Source organism: Pan troglodytes, chromosome 20 (genome assembly GCF_028858775.2).
Source record: "Pan troglodytes isolate AG18354 chromosome 20, NHGRI_mPanTro3-v2.0_pri, whole genome shotgun sequence".
Classification (NCBI taxonomy): Eukaryota; Metazoa; Chordata; class Mammalia; order Primates; family Hominidae; genus Pan; species Pan troglodytes.
The window spans coordinates 21,289,992-21,305,450 of NC_072418.2; the positions used below are offsets into that span (position 1 = coordinate 21,289,992).

At 53.7% G+C, this 15,459-nt stretch overlaps 1 protein-coding gene across 1 annotated transcript in view; it reads left to right on the forward strand.

Moving 5' to 3' along the window:
- The window catches only part of KLHL26 (kelch like family member 26), a 33,878-nt gene that overhangs the window by 649 nt on the left and 17,770 nt on the right, over window positions 1–15,459 (forward strand). The window lies entirely within an intron of this gene.

Genomic DNA, 15,459 nt, shown 5'->3' on the forward strand with positions numbered 1-15,459 from the left:
GGGGCTCTGAAGAAGGGGCTAAGGCCCAAGGCATCCTGGGAGGTGCTGAAGGGCCCCAAGGTGGCTAAAGGTGGTCCTGAGAGCGTGCTGAGGGGCCCTGGAAGGAGTGGAGACTGTGGGAGGCCCTGGGTGGGGGACTTAGGTGAATCTGGGAGTCTGAGATGGGGAGGCTGAGGGGGCCTGGGGGTGCCAGGGCCCCTGAGGGGCTGGGGTGGGTCTAGGGAACCTGAGGGGGGTGAGAGAACTCCAGGGGGTTTATAAAGAACATACAGAGGGTTCTTCTTTGGGGCTCCTCCCTTCCATCCCCATGGGGTCCAAATCCACATCCCCAACAGGCTAAAGGACTTACAGAAAGGTCTTGCCCTCAGACAAGGGGACAGAATTCACCCCTTTGGTCAGAGGGAGGCCCCCTTTCCCCATGGCCCAGTCCTGACATGGATTGCTTGAACGTCCAGGTTTGCATGACAATTAGTTATCATCAATAACTAATGATATGTGTGTGCATGCATTGTATTGGATTGTCAGAGGGAAAGAACACCTGCCTTAGGAGTGTGATCTCCTGCTCTTTTCCTATTGGGCAAAGCCAGACCCTCCCACCCCAGCTCCTCCTCTAGCCCACCACCCAGGTCAGGCCAAGGAGGAAATTCAGGCTTTTTCTTGCTGGTGAGCTTCCAGGAGCCAGTAATTTCAGGCAACATGATAAATGATGAAGTTGTTTGATACTTACGTGCTGTGGAGTTTTGGACCTGTGGGCTGATTGTCGGAGGGAATGGCCTGATGGCCTGGCTGTGTGATTTGATACTGAATGGAACACGCATGGGATGGGTGGGGAAGGGAGGAGGGATGGCTGGGCCAGGGCACAGAGGAGGCAAAGGCCCTGCCTGTTCCTGAGGATGCTGAGTGGCACCTTGAGACTTAGGTCTGTGGGCATTGAATCTGGTCTGCCAGAGGGGCCATGGGGAACCCAGGAGGTGTGTGTCCAGAGGGGTGACCAGCCTCCTGGGGTAGGTGTGGGGCAAGATTGTCCTGCAGTAGGGAGCCAGGAGATGTCAGAGGATTTTCAGAGATATTCAGGGAGTGGCCAGGGCTTGAAAATTGGGTATGAGTTGGCAAGTAAGGGACAGGGAAGAGGGACAGTGAACCCCAGGTCCCTGCCTTGGGCACTGGAGTGGGATAACCTGGGGCTAGGGCTTTTTTTATTTTTATTTTTTTGAAATCCCGTCTCGCTCTGTCACCCAGGTATCTAGGCTGGAGTGCAGTGACGCCACCCAGGCTCACCGCAGCCTCAAACTCCTGGACTCAAGTGATCCTCCCACCTCAGCCTCCTGAGTAGCTGGGACTACAGGTGTGCACCACCACACTTGGCTAATTTTTAAATTTTTTGTAAAGACCAGGTCTTGCTCTGTTGCCAGGCTGGTCTCAAACTCCTGGGCTCAAGCAATCTTCTTGCCTCACCCCTCACTAAGTGCTGAGATTACAGATGTGAGCCACCATGCTGGGCATGGCTCTTTTTTTATAAACAGCTTTATCAAGATATAATTAATTGCATGGCATACAATTCACTCATTTTGTTTTTATTTATTTATTTATTTTTTGAGACAGAATCTCGCTCTGTCACCCAGGCTGGAGTGCAGTGGCGCAATCTCGGCTCACTGCAACCTCTGCCTTCCAGGTTCAAGGGATTCTCCTGCCTCAGCCTCCTGAGTAGCTGGGACTACAGGTGCCCGCCACCATGCCTGGCTAATTTTTGTATTTTTTAAGTAGAGACAGGGTTTCACTGTTGGCCAGGCAGGTCTGGCACTCCTGAGCTCAGGTGATCCACCCGCCTCGGCCTCCCAAAGTGCTGGGATTACAGGCGTGAACTACTGCACCCAGCCAATTCACTCATTTTAATTTATCATTAAGTTTTTTTTTTTTTTTTTTTTTTTGAGATAGAGTTACTCTGTTGCCCAGGCTGGAGTGCAGTAGTGTGATCTCGGCTCACTGCAACCTTTGCCTCCTGGGTTCAAGCAATTCTCCTGCCTCAGCCTCCCGAGTAGCTGAGACCACAGGTGCATGCTACCATGCCCAGCTAATTTTTGTATTTTTAGTAGAGACGGGGTTTTGCCATGTTGGCCAGGGTGATCTTGAACTGCTGACCTCAAGTGATCTGCCCGCTTCAGCCTCCCCAAGTGCTGGGATTACAGGTGTGAACCACTGTGCTCAACCCAGGTCATTAAGTTTCAGTACATTTACTGAGTTGTGCATCCTTCACCACAATCCAGTTTTTTGGAATGCTTCCATCACCCCAAAGAGTTCCCCCAAGCTCGTCTGCAATTAACCCTGCTCCACCAACATACAGCCCCGGGGACATCCTGATCTGCTTTCACTCTCTGTAGCTTTGCCTTTTCTAGAAATTTCGTAAGAATGGAATCAGACATGTGGCCTTTACGTCTGGTTTCTTTCCTTAACATAATGTTTTTGAAGTTCATCTGTGTTGTTGTATCAGAAATTTGTTCTTTTTCACTGTGGAGTGAAAATAAACACACTGTGTCCGTCCATACAATCTCGTATGGACGGACACAGTTTGTTTATCCATTAACTGGTTGATGGACTGTTGGGTTGTTTCCATTTTGACAACTGCAAATAAAGTTGCTGTGAACATCTGGATATGTGTCTCTGTGTGGACGTATATTTTCATCCTCTTGGGTAAATACTTAAGAGTAGAATGACTAGTTCATATGGTAGATGTGTTTAAATTTTTTTTTTTGAGACAGGGTCTCACTCTGTTGCCCAGGCCGAAGTGCAGTGGTGCAATCACGGCTTACTGTAGCCTCTACCTCCTTGGGCTCAGGTGATCCTCCCACCTCAGCCTTCCAAGTAGCTGGTAGGTACTACAAGGGCATATGCCACCACACCCAGCTATTTTTTCTGTGCTTTTGTTGAGACAAAGTCTTGCCATGTTGCCCAGGCTGGTCTTGAATTCCTGGGCTCAAGCAATCTTCCCACCTCGGCCTCCCAAAGTGCTGGGATTACAGGTGTGAGCCACTACGCCTGGCTATGTTTTAATTTTTTTTTTTTTTTTTTTTTTTTTTGAGATGGAGTCTCTCTCTGTTGCCCAGCAGTTGTTCACTGCAACCTCTGCCTCCTGGGTTCAAGTGATTCTCCTGCTTCAGCCTCCTGAGTAGCTGGGATTGTAAGGATGCACCACCACACCCAGCTAATTTTTGTATTTTTAGTAGAGACGGAGTTTTGCCATGTTGGCCAGACTGGTCTTGAACTCCTGACCTCAGGGGATCCGCCCGCTTCGGCCTCCCAAAGTGCTGGGATTACAGGTGTGAGCCACCGAGACTGGCCATGTTTTAATTTTTAGGAAACTGCCAAGCTTGTTCCCAAAGTGGCTGTACCATTTTGCATCCCCACCAGCAATGTTCAAGAGTTCCAGCTCCTCCTCATCCTCACTAACACCTGGTATGGCCAGTCCTTAGTTTTAGCCATTCTTATAGGTGTGTGCTGGTGTCTTCATTTGGTGTTTTTATTTATTTATTTATTTGTGAGATGAGGTCTCACTCTGTCGCCCAGGCTGGAGTGCGATGGTGCGATCCTAGCTCACTGCACCCTGGAACTCCTGGGTTCAAGCAATCTTCGGGCCTCAGCCTCTGGAATAAGTGGGATTACAGGTGTGCACACCACTGTTCCCAGTCTTATTTTGGTTTTAATTTGCATTTCTCTAATAACTAATGATGTTGGACAGTTTTTCATGAGCTTCTTAGCTATTCATCTCTTTGGTAAAGTGTCTTTTCAAATGTTTGGGCCATTTTTAAGTTGGGTTGCCTTTTTTTTTTTTTTTTTTTAAGACTGAGTCTCGCTTTGTTGCCCAGGCTGGAGTGCAGTGGTGCGATCCTAGCTCATTGTAACCTCCACCTCTTGGGTTCAAGCGATTTTCATGTCTCAGCCTCCCGAGTAGCTGGGATTACAGGTGCATGCTACCACACCCGGCTAATTTTTGTATTTTTAGTAGAGACGGGGTTTCACCATGTTGGCTAGACTGGTCTCAAACTCCTGACCTCAGGTGATCTGCCTGCCTCAGGCTCCCAAAGTGCTGGGATTAGAGGCATGAGCCACCACACCCGGCTCTTTTTCTTTTTTCTTTTTTCTTTTTTTTTTTGAGATGGAGGCTTGCTCTGTTGCCCAGGCTAGAGTGCAATGGCGTGATCTTGGCTCACTGCAACCTCTGCCTCCCAGGTTCAAGCAATTCTCCTGCCCCAGCCTCCCGAGTAGCTGGGATTACAGGCGTGTGCCACCACACCCGGCTAATTTTTGTATTTTTAGTAGAGGGGGTTTCTCCATGTTGGTCAGGCTGGTCTCGATCTCTTGACCTTGTGATCTGCCCGCCTCAGCCTCCCAAAGTGCTGGGATTACGGCGTGAGCCACCATGCCCGGCCCTCTTTCTTAAAAGACATCTTTGTCATTCTCCCCTATCCTCCATCCTAGTGAAAAATCACTGTTTGGAGCAACTGATAGGGGCGTCTCATGCCTCAGGTGCTAGTGTGGGGAGAACCCCTAATGTGGCAAGATGGAGCATGCAGAAAATGGATCATGTTTTGAGGGAGATTGGTACAAGACATTCTCCCAAAAGTCATTTTGAGACATTGAGTCTTTGTAGCATTGTTCGTCTGTTCCTTCATTTATTGCAAATGGGACAGCCAGGCCTGGTGCACGACCCACCTCCTCGCCTCAACCTGCCCACGCCTCCTTCCTCTTCATCCTTCCACTCTCCAAGGTTCTGGCCCCTCAGAGCCACCTGCCTGACCATGCAAGCTCAAGTAGTCCCCAGGACACTTTTGCTAGTCACCTAGTTTGTGTGTGTGTGTGTGTGTGTGTGTGTGTGTGTGTGTGTGTGTGTGTGTTTGAGATGGAGTTTCGCTTTTGTTGCCCAGGCCGGAGTGCAGTGGCATGGTCACTGCAACCTCCACCTCCCGGGCTCAAGCAACTGATTCTCTTACCTCAGCCTCCCGAGTAGCTGGGATTACGGGCGCCTGCCACCAAGCCCGGCTAATTTTGTATTTTTAGTAGAGATGGGGTTTCTCCATGTTGGCCAGGCTGGTCTGGAACTCCTGACCTCAGGTGATCTGCCCGCCTGGGCCTCCCAAAGTGCTGGGATTACAGGCGTGAGCCACCGCGCCCGGCTTGTGGTTTTTTGTTTGTTTGTTTGGTTTGGTTTGAGGAAGAGTCTCACTCTGTCGCCCATGCTGGCATGCAGTGTCGTAGCTACCTGCAGCCTTCTTGACCTCCTGGGCTCAAGCTATCCTTCTGCTTCAGCCTCCCGAGTAGCTGGGACTACAGGCATCTACTAACACACCTAATTTTTTTTTTTTTTTTTGAGACACTGTCTCGTTCTGTCGCCCAGGCTAGAGTGCAGTGGCACAATCTGGACTCACTGCAACCTCCACCTCCTGGGTTTAAGCGATTCTCCTGCCTCAGCCTCCTGAGTAGCTGGGACTACCAGTGCACGCCACCACGCCCGACTAATTTTTGTATTTTTAGTAGAGACGGGGTTTCACCATGTTGGCCAGGGTGGTCTTGATCTCCTGACCTCGTGATCCACCTGCCTTGGCCTCCCAAAGTGTTGGGATTACAGGCGTGAGCCACTGTGCCTAGCCCACACCTGACTAATTTTTAAAAATTGTTTTGGGCCGGGCGCGGTGGCTCATGCCTGTAATTCTAGGACTTTGGGAGGCCGAGGTGGGCAGATCACTTGAGGTCAGGAGTTTGAGACCAGCCTAGCGAACATGGTGAAACCGCTTCTCTACTAAAAATACAAAAATTAGCCAGGATTGGTGGCACGTGTCTGTAATCCCAGCTACTCGGGAGGCTGAGGCAAGAGAATCACTTGAACCCGGGAGGCAGAGGTTGCAGTGAGCTGAGATCGCTCCACTGCACTCCCACCTGGGCGAGAGAACCAGACTGTCTTAAAAAATATATATATTATTTTATAGAGATGGGGTCTTATTATTATTATTTTTTGAGATAGAGTTTTGCTCTTGTTGTCCAGGCTATAGTGCAATGGCATGATCTCGGTTCACCAAAACATCCGCCTCCCGGGTTCAAGCGATTCTCCTGCCTCAGCCTCCCGAGTAGCTGAGATTACAGACATGTGCCACCATGCCTGGCTAATTTTGTATTTTTAGTAGAGATGCGGTTTCTCCATGTTGGTCAGGCTGGTCTCGAACTCCTGACCTCAGGTTATCCTCCCACCTTGGCCTCCTAAAGTGCTGCGATTACAGGCATGAGCCACTGTGTCCGGCCAAGATGGGGTCTGATTATGTTGCCCAGGCTGGTCTTGAACTCCTGGGCTCAAGTGATCTTCCTGCCATAGCCTCCCAAAGTGCTGGGATTACAAGCATGAACCACTATGCCCAACCTGTATTTTTGTTTTTTGTTTTTGAGGTACGATATATGTAACACAAAATTCACCCACTTTAAGTGAACAATTCAGTGGCATTTAGTGCATTCACAGAATTGTGCAACCATCACTGCCATCCAGTTCCAAAACATCTTTGTCCCCGCAAAAGGTGACCCCATCTTCATTAGCGCTAACCCCCTATTCTCCATTGCCCAGCCCCTGACAATCACCAATCTGCAGTCTGTCTCTATCCGTTTTCAAGTTTTATAGGTAGAATCATGCACTATGTGGCCTTTTGAGTCTGGCTTCTTTCACTCAGCATGATGCTTTGGGGGTCATGCATGTTGTAGCCTAAATCAGCACTTCATTCCTTTTTATGGCTGAGTAATATTCCACTGTGTGGATGCACCACATCATCCATTCATCTGTTGATGGACACTTAGATTGGTTCCACCTTTTGGCTATTATGAATCATGCTGCTATGAACATGAGTGTACACATTTTTGTCTAAACACTCATGTTCAGTCCTTTGGGGTACACATCTAGGAGCGGAATTGCTGGGGCACATGCTTGTTGTATATTCTTGATCATGCTGGTCACCACCTAACGTTATTTGTTGTGTTTCTCTGGTGCCTTGAGGTTGGAAAGCCTGTCTCTCTTGTGCCCTCTTGTGTGCCTGGAACATGAATGACACAGAAGGAGGAAGTGTCCCAGAGACGTGGCTGAGAGGGAGGAAGGGAGGGATGGGGGTGTGCAAAAGCTTATTGCTCTCTGAGGCTTGCAGTCTGGCAGGTGGGAATTCCCTTCTATGGGATCAGGTCGATCTTTTGCCTTTCCAGTGAGGCTTGTGGGGCTGCTGGGGGGCAGTGGGGGCTGGCCTTAGTCTCTAGCTGCCTTTCTAGCCTGCCAGGCAACGCCCGCATCTGCCTTTTTGTCCCACGAAGGTTTTGTCTTTTGGCCAGGGGCGGGGGCAGTTCCTGTCTTCCCCCTGGCCCTTCCAGCGGTACCACAACTCAAGAAACTGTCCCCAGGAGGGACTGCGCTCCCCCACCCCCGACCGCCCCCAGCGTTATATAACTTGTTTGTTCCAACTTCTGTCTTCTGCAACCAAGGGGGAAAAAAGAAAGAGAAAAGCTTATTCTCCTTCCTTCCTATCTCGAGGGATCAACAAAAAACCCGTTGCCTAGTAGAGATGGTCATTAATGACTGAGCCGAACCTCAGGGATGGACAGAGTGGGGCTGCCCTGGCTGGGGTGTGCGGAGAGGAGGTGGGGTCCTTGCTGCAAGCACAAAGGACACTTGTTCACCAGCTGGCCTCCTCCCAGCTCGGGCCGTGGGGTCTAGACTCCTTGGAGGGAAAGGAGGCTTGGGCCACTTGGGGTGTTGCAAGGGGAGGCAAACCCTCTGGGGAGTCGCACCTCCCCAGCTAAAATTCTGTCACTGTGAGGTACCTGACCGGCAGAGTTTTGGAGGAAGCTTCTGGCCTTGCAGCCTCTCCGACATGGGCCTTTGGCATCCACGCTTTTTGGCCCACGCTCCCTGGAGACGCCTGGGTAGGGCCCAGGCTCACTGAGTCATGCTGTTCCTGGGGGTGAGGTGGGGGGATCTGGGTGAGGGATGTGCCAGCTTCAGGCATTTGCATAAGAAGTGGTGGCTAGGCTGGGTGCTTTGGCTCACTCCTGTAATCCCAGCACTTTGGGAGCCCAAGGCAGGCAGATTACAAGGTCCGGAGTTTGAGCCCAGCCTGGCCAACATAGTGAAACCCCCTCTCTACTAAAAATACAAAAATTAGTCAGGTGTGGTGGTGGGCGTCTTTAATCCCAGCAATTCTGGAGGTTGAGGCAGGAGAATCGCTTGAACCTGGGAGGAGGAGGTTGCAATGAGCCGAGATCGTGCCACTGCACTCCAGCTTGAGCGACAGAGTGAGACTCTGTATCAAAAAAAAAAAAAAAAGAAGTGATGGCTGGGACGTTGTGCCCAGGGGCTTTGTTGCCTGCTGAAAGTGTTTGCATGGAAAGTTGTGGCCGAGACGCTGCGCCCGGTGGGTTTGTCACAGTCAGTCTGGCTGGGTGGCCTTTGCCTGTTGAAGCTTTCTCCACAATCTAGATCATCTCCACCAAGCCCAGAGGCCTTGGAAGGGTCCAGCCCCCCAGCTCCTGCTAGGAAGACTTAGGGGAAGAGGTGGCTTTCCAAGGAGGTTCTTGCTACTTTGGGGAAGTTCTCATTCCTTTGGTCTCTTGCCCCTTTCTTTTTTATTATTATTAATTTTTTTTGACGTCACTCTGAGCTCAGGCTGGAGTGCAGTGGCATGATTTTGGCTCACTGCAACCTCCGCCTTCTGGGTTCAAGTGATTCTCCTGCCTCAGCCTCCCAAGTAGCTGGGACTACAGGCGCCCACTACCATGCCTGGCTAGTTTTTGTATTTTTAGGAGAGATGGGGTTTCATCATGTTGGCCAGGCTGGTCTTGAACTCCTGACCTCAGGTGATCCACCTGCCTTGGCCTCCCCAAGTGCTGGGATTACAGGCATGAGCCAGTGCGCCCGGCCTCATGCCCCTTTCAGAAGGAGGATTTTGACCCTTCCAAGACGTGGACTCAAGTCCTTCTCCTGGAAAATGTGGTCAGATATGGCGGCATGAGGTGTCTCATCATACCCATGGGTGACTGTGGCTCCCTCTTTATGGGTTGTGGCTGTGACAGATTCCTCATCTGGGAAATGGGGCTCCAGGCCCACCAGGTGGGGGGTGTCTGGGAGGAAACGAGTGGGGAGAGGTCACATGTACCTCATCAGTGTTACTGTGGCAGTGCGGACGCCCATGATGGGGACACTGCCATCCTTCTGCCCGCCATGCTCGCATGGGCCTTGAGGGGATCGTCAATGCCAGCAAGCCTTGATGTGGCGTGCGTGTGTCAGGCAGGGAAAGGAGAGGGTGAACTTGAGCCATTGGGAAGACAGTAGTGCCATGACTTGGGCCATAAGAGGGACAGCAGCAGGGGCAGCGAGAGAGTAGAGCACGTCCAGCGTGAGCTGGAGAGGGCAGGTTCGGCCAGGAGCAGGCCTGGGAGCAGGAGCTCGGCAGGGCGGGGGCAGGGGCGGGGGGGGCGGTGGCGCGTCTCAGCAGGGATGGGGGCAGGTGGAACTGGGCCAGCCCAAGAAGGGCACTGGCCCACAGGCCGAGCCACATCCAGGCCACTCGATCTGCCCCTCACTGATCCTCAGCTGAGCCCCTTCTCTGGGAAGGAGGCCACCCTCTCCTCCCCTCCTTGTCGGCAGGTCCCAAGAGCTCTGGGAGTGGAATTGCTCTGAAAGCACTCACTTCAACATGAATCGTGCAGTGCGATCATCACAGCTGGACTGTTTCCACCTGGTAGCTGTGACCCCCGGGACGGCCTCCTTGTCGTTGTCTGTAGTTACCGGGGAGAAAGGCTTTATTACCCTCCGCCATAATCGCACCATCTCCAGGGAGCCCCTGCGAATGTCATCCCACCTCCCCCACGGCGATTACTTTTTATCTCACCCACCTCTCCTCAGACACTGTAAAAGGGAGGCTTTCTCCTCACTCCAGCCCTTTGGTTTTTTCCTTTTTCTGATATTTGTGTGTGTGTGTGTGTCTTACCCTTTGGTTTTAGGGAATGTTTTAGATTTGGTGTTAAGAGGCCCCGGAGGAGGAAGAGAGGAGGAGGAGGAAGAGTGGAGGAAGAGGAGGAGGAGATGAGAGGGAGGAGGAGGAAGAGGAGGAGGAGAAAAAGAGGAGGAGGAAGAGGAGGAGGAAGAGGAGGAGGAGGAAAGAGAGAGGAGGAGAAAAAGAACAGGAGAATGGGGAGGGAGAGAGGAGGATGAGGGGGAAGGACACAGATAGAAATAATTCAGCGACTTGGGGCCTTGGATCCTGGAAGAAGGGGGTGGGATCTACTGAAGGCAAGGGGTGACTGGGCAGCATGTGTCCCGGCATCCCCAGCTCTTTGCTCTGTGGACAGGATTTGTTAGACACATTTCTCTGCCTTTGTGCAGGTGCCACAGTCTCCTGTGTCCACCCCATGCCTGGTGCTGGACATGAAGGGTCCATGGGACAGATGGACCCTGCCCATGGGGCGCATACATGCCAGCAGGAGTTAGAGAACGTCATGCGGTCATTTCCGGGCTGGCTGGGCCAGGGGGCCAGGGCAGGGTTTGGGTGAGCGGCATATCAGTCAGCCTCCTGTTTTGAAAGGATCCCTCTGTAGGCCGGGTGTGGTGGCTCACACCTGTATTCCCAGCACATTGGGAGGCCAAGGCGGGTAGATCACTTGAGGTCAGGAGTTCGAGACCAGCCTGGGCAACATAGTGAGATCCAGTCTCTACTAAAAATACACAAAACTAGCTGGGCGCAGTGGCGGGTGCTTGTAGTCCCAGCTGCTCTGGAGGCTGAGGCACGAGAGTCGATTGAACCCAGGAGCCAAGATTGCACCACTGCACTCCAGCCTGGGCGACAAAGTGAGACTCTGTCTCAAAAAAGAAAGGATCCCTCTGGCAAGAGACAAGTGACCCTCGGCCAAGGTGGGCCCTGGAGGGATGGAGAGGCACACGCAGGCTTGGGGATGCCTGGAGGTTGAGCTTGTGCTGACCGATAGTGGTGGCCAGTTTCTGCCCTCCCCACCGGGCAGGCTGAAGGTCAGGGTTGTCCTTGGTCCCGCGCGGCTGCACTGCCTGCAACAAGCAGCAGACTTGGAGGCGCCACCTGGCCTAGGGGATTCGCAGCCCTTCCTGTGTTCCAGAAAAGCCCTTCATGCCTCTCCTTGCTCAGGGTTCATGCCACTTGGAGCTCCCACAGTCCTTGAGGGCTTCAGGTCTTCCCACCAGCAGGTCCCAGTCCTGGGAATGTCCCTCCTCCTGAGAGAAGGCCTCAGTCTGGCTGCAGCTGCCCAGGAGGTCCTCAGGTAGCATCTCTTGTGGGTTCCACCTTCGAGCCACAGCCTGGAGCCAGCTCCTCCTGCTCTCTCCTCCCCATCCCAGCTCAGAGCCACTCCTGGCTCTTCCCCTCCTGGGCATCATCCCCAACTCCAGCCAGCGGGACCCTCCTAAGGCAGGAATCAGACCACCTCACTCCCCTGCCGGCCACCTGCCAGTGGCTCCCTCACTCTCAGAACAAAATCTACTTCTTGATGTGACCTGCTGGGCCCCTGAGCTTCCGCAGCTCTGACGGCTCTGCTGGGCTCTGAAGCACGCTCACTGGAATGTCCTGTCCCAGCGATTTGCACGGCTCAAGTGTTGTCTCCTCGGGGCCTGGCCACTGTGTCCACCGTGGCGCCACTGCTCGCCCTGTCGTCATGGTACATTCTCTGCTTGAGGACCCATGTCCCTGTAGAATGTACGTTCCCCAAGGGCAGGGCTTTATCAGATCTTTTTACAGTGGTGGTCCTGGCGCTGGCACAGCTACTGGCACGGGATGGATGCTTTTGAGTGTAGATCCAGTGAGTACCCCACCCCGAACAGTCTTCGACACATACCAGAGGGGAAGCCTCCTGGCATAGCTCTGCATGCCCAGGCTGGCCGAGGGTCATCCGCCTCTTCCTCTTCACTTCATTGAACCAGCAGGGTGTGGGCGGAGAAGCAGAAATTCACAGGCATGTTGTCAGTAAACCGGCCCTGTTACCTGTTACAGAGCCCAGGGCACCATACCGTTTTGCATGTGCTGTCTTTAGTGAGTGAGCAAAACCTCAGCCCTGCATGTTAAAGCAAAGGCGGCAAACGACAGCCGCTCTCTCCCTGTCCAGCTGTCTGAAGTGGAAGTGGGGGCCAAGCCCGCTGGGTTCCCGCTGCCGGCAGCCCCGCCCTCCTCCTCTGGTAGCCGCTCTGCAGCTGTGCGGACCAGCTCTCTTAACACTTGTTAACCCCAGCCTCCAGTCCCTTCCTGCCCCCCACCCCGCCCCTTCCACATGTCTCTCCGGAGAGGGCCACGCAGAATTCACAGGACTCGTCTCCAACGGCTGCGCCAGCAATTCCCTAGCATTCCTCCTCTGCAGAGTGGATTTTGGTGCATGTCCAGCGTGATTTCAGACCCCTCACTGCGCAGCGGAGTGCCTGATCGCTCTGTGTGCACCACCACGGTGCACACTGAAAATATTGTGATCTGGGAGGAAGTAACCAGCACCTTGGGGGAATCACAGACCTTTCCTGCGAGGGCGAGAGCTTCCGGAATTGAACAGGCTGGGCCTGGAGGAGATCTTGAGGGGTGGACCTTCAGGCTTGTAAAGGCCTGGAGGGGGGTCACCCGAGGATCGAGGCCGAAGATATTTACTGACGCCACAACTGTGAAATTCCACAGGGGTCAAAGACGGACCCGGGCGGGAGCGGTCTGGGCTGGATATCCGGAGAGTTCTGCTCTCCACGGGATGTTAGAATTTGAGGCAGTCTGCCTAAGGAGGCAGAGCAGAGAGGCATGTGATCACCCAGATCGTCTGAGAGCGGGACATTTTCCCGGAGCGGGGTGGAAGGAGTGTCAAGGTGACTGTGAGATGACAGACACGTAGGGGAGCCCCACGGACCCCCAAGACACCCTCTCTGTTGCCATCAGCCTGAGTCATCCTCTATCTGAAAAACTTCCAGGACTGAAGTTCGAGTTGGAAGCACGCGTTCTCCTTGGTGAAGTCCGTCCTGTCCCAGGAGGGCTGCGCTAGGTCTCTCCTCTGGCTCCCCCTCCTCGGGTCCTCGTGGCTCTCTGTCGTGTGAAGCGGGGGGTCAGGAGCGCACAAATGTTTATACTCCACGTGAGTCACTTGCACAGATGACGGGTGATGTTTTCCTCGCCAAGGCTGATGGCACCGGGCCCCTTTGCCGTTCCAGCCTCAGTCACGCCTCCAGTCTGTTAGCATTTAGAGTTGCTGAACTTTCGCATTGGTCAGGGGCGCGGGCAGCTTGCTGACCTTTTCTGGGAGTCGTGGCGGACGGAGTGGAGCCGTCTGTCTCGTCACAGACAGGCGGGGCTGCGGCTGGGGATGGCCGCCACCCACTCGCCCTCAGAATGGCCCTCAGCGGGGCTTCCTGACCCCTCAGCCCCGGTAGGAAGCTGGTGTGCACTGCAGGGAGAGGCGGCAGCTGGAAAAGTGTTAAGGCCACAGTGGTTTTTCCAGAGGCTCGTCTGGAATGCCGTGGATGGATCTGAGGCTCCTGACATCCAAGGCCCCTCTTGGTGGGGAGAGCCAGAAACCCAAGACACTGCCATCAGTTAAAGACTCGAAGTTCACATTTTAAAAAGTGCAAGGAGACACCCGGTTTTAGGTACGTTGGGGTGCAAGGTCTGAAGGCTGGAATCTGTGGCTCCCTTCTTTCAGCTCTGCCATCCCTCTTGTCTGGGTGCTGCCCACCTGGTAGAAAGGGGACCTCACCTTGCCACTCCACTAGCCTGCCAACACCACCGGGAAGGCGACCCTTCATCCTGGTGGCTCCAGTAAAAATCCCAGGGAAGGCTCTGATTGGATCAGAAGGGCCAAGTCCCCATCCCAGGATGAATCCCTACGGCCAGGGGCCCTGGAGCCTCTGTCCAGTCTGTGTCACATCCATATTTTCAGCCCAGCAATGGGATCTGCCTGATCTCCACCACTGGGGCTGAGAATAGAGAACAGGAGGTTCCAGAGGAGAACAGGGGGCCCTTATGAGAAGAGGGGAGGGATGGTAAACACCCCAAAAATGAAGATATTCATGACAGACCCCCTCTGATGCTGAAATTTGTGTTGTCTTTGGAAGGCGCTGGGCTAAGCTGTGGAGTGCCTGCATCTGGCCCGGCTCTGCTGGGGATGAGCAGTGCCATGTGGCAGCCCCGTCCCTTCTGGGGCTTCAACACCTGTCCTGCCAGTGGAGGCAGTGGGGTGGGCTGCCTTGCAGCACGTTACCACCCCGACATGCTAGAATTCAGCAGTGCTAGAATTTCACTGGGTTTCCAAGCGGTGCTCTGGAGCTGTGCAGTCATGTACCTACTTGCCTGAACTGTGGAGTGAAGGGATTTGCTCATTCAAGTGGTCCCTGCTGCCGGCCCAATGCAGTGGGACCAAGTCAGGGGATGGGCTGTGGCAGAAGCAGTCTCACCTCAGTGGGAGGGAATGGGAAAGGGAAGCCTCAGGCCGAGACCTGCCCACTCGTCAGCCCTGGATGGGGACCCAGCTGGGCCATGAGGGTGAGGAAAGCCATGGCAGAGAAGGCTCTGGGGTGGAGGCAGCAGAGGCGCTGAGCGCAGAAATGCTGGTGGGCTCAGGAGTGTGGTGGAGGGAGAAGGGTCTGAGGGCAAGAGGGTTGGCCACTCAGCACAGAGCACAACATGAGCAAAGGTCCAGAGATAGGATGTGCAGGAGAGTCCCACTGAGGGCTTCGCGGTGGATCCTGAAGGATCACATACACTAGGACTCGGGCCAGGAGGTCTTGTGGGGAGGAACAAGCAGTGAGCTAAGATAAGAGTTGGGCTCCAGCAGTCCAGGTGCGGTGGCTCCCGCCTGTAATCCCAGCACTTTGGGAGGCCGAGGCGGGCAGATCACCTGAGGCCGAGAGTTCGAGACCAGCCTGGTCAATGTGATGAAACCTCGTCTCTATTAAAAATACAAAAATTAGCTAGGTGTGGTAGTGGGTGCCTATAGTCCCAGCTACTCGGGAGGCTGAGGCAGGAGAATTACTTGAACCTCGGAGGTGGAGGTTGCAGAGAGCTGAGATCACACCACTGCACTCCAGCCTGAGTGACAGAGCCAGACTCCATCTCAAAAAAAAAAAGAAGAGTTGGGCTCCAGCCCAGTGCTGCCACCTGGGAGCCATCCACCTGCCACCTCACTCATCCACTCACCCTCAAACCCCACCTCCCTGGCCAGCAGCAAGCTCTCTGCCTCCACAGCACCCCTCCCATCCTGGCTTGTACCTGGACCACAGTGTTGGGGCGTCCCCATCAGAACAGCCCCCACGAACCAAGGGAGCACCCACTTTGTATAAGGCCATCAACTGGGGTGGTGCAGTTCTGGTTCCTGGCTCCGTTGTCAGCAGGCAGCCTAGAAAAGGGGCACGGCTATCATCCCATTTTACAGATGGGGAAGTTGAGGCACAGAGAGGTTCAGGGGCTC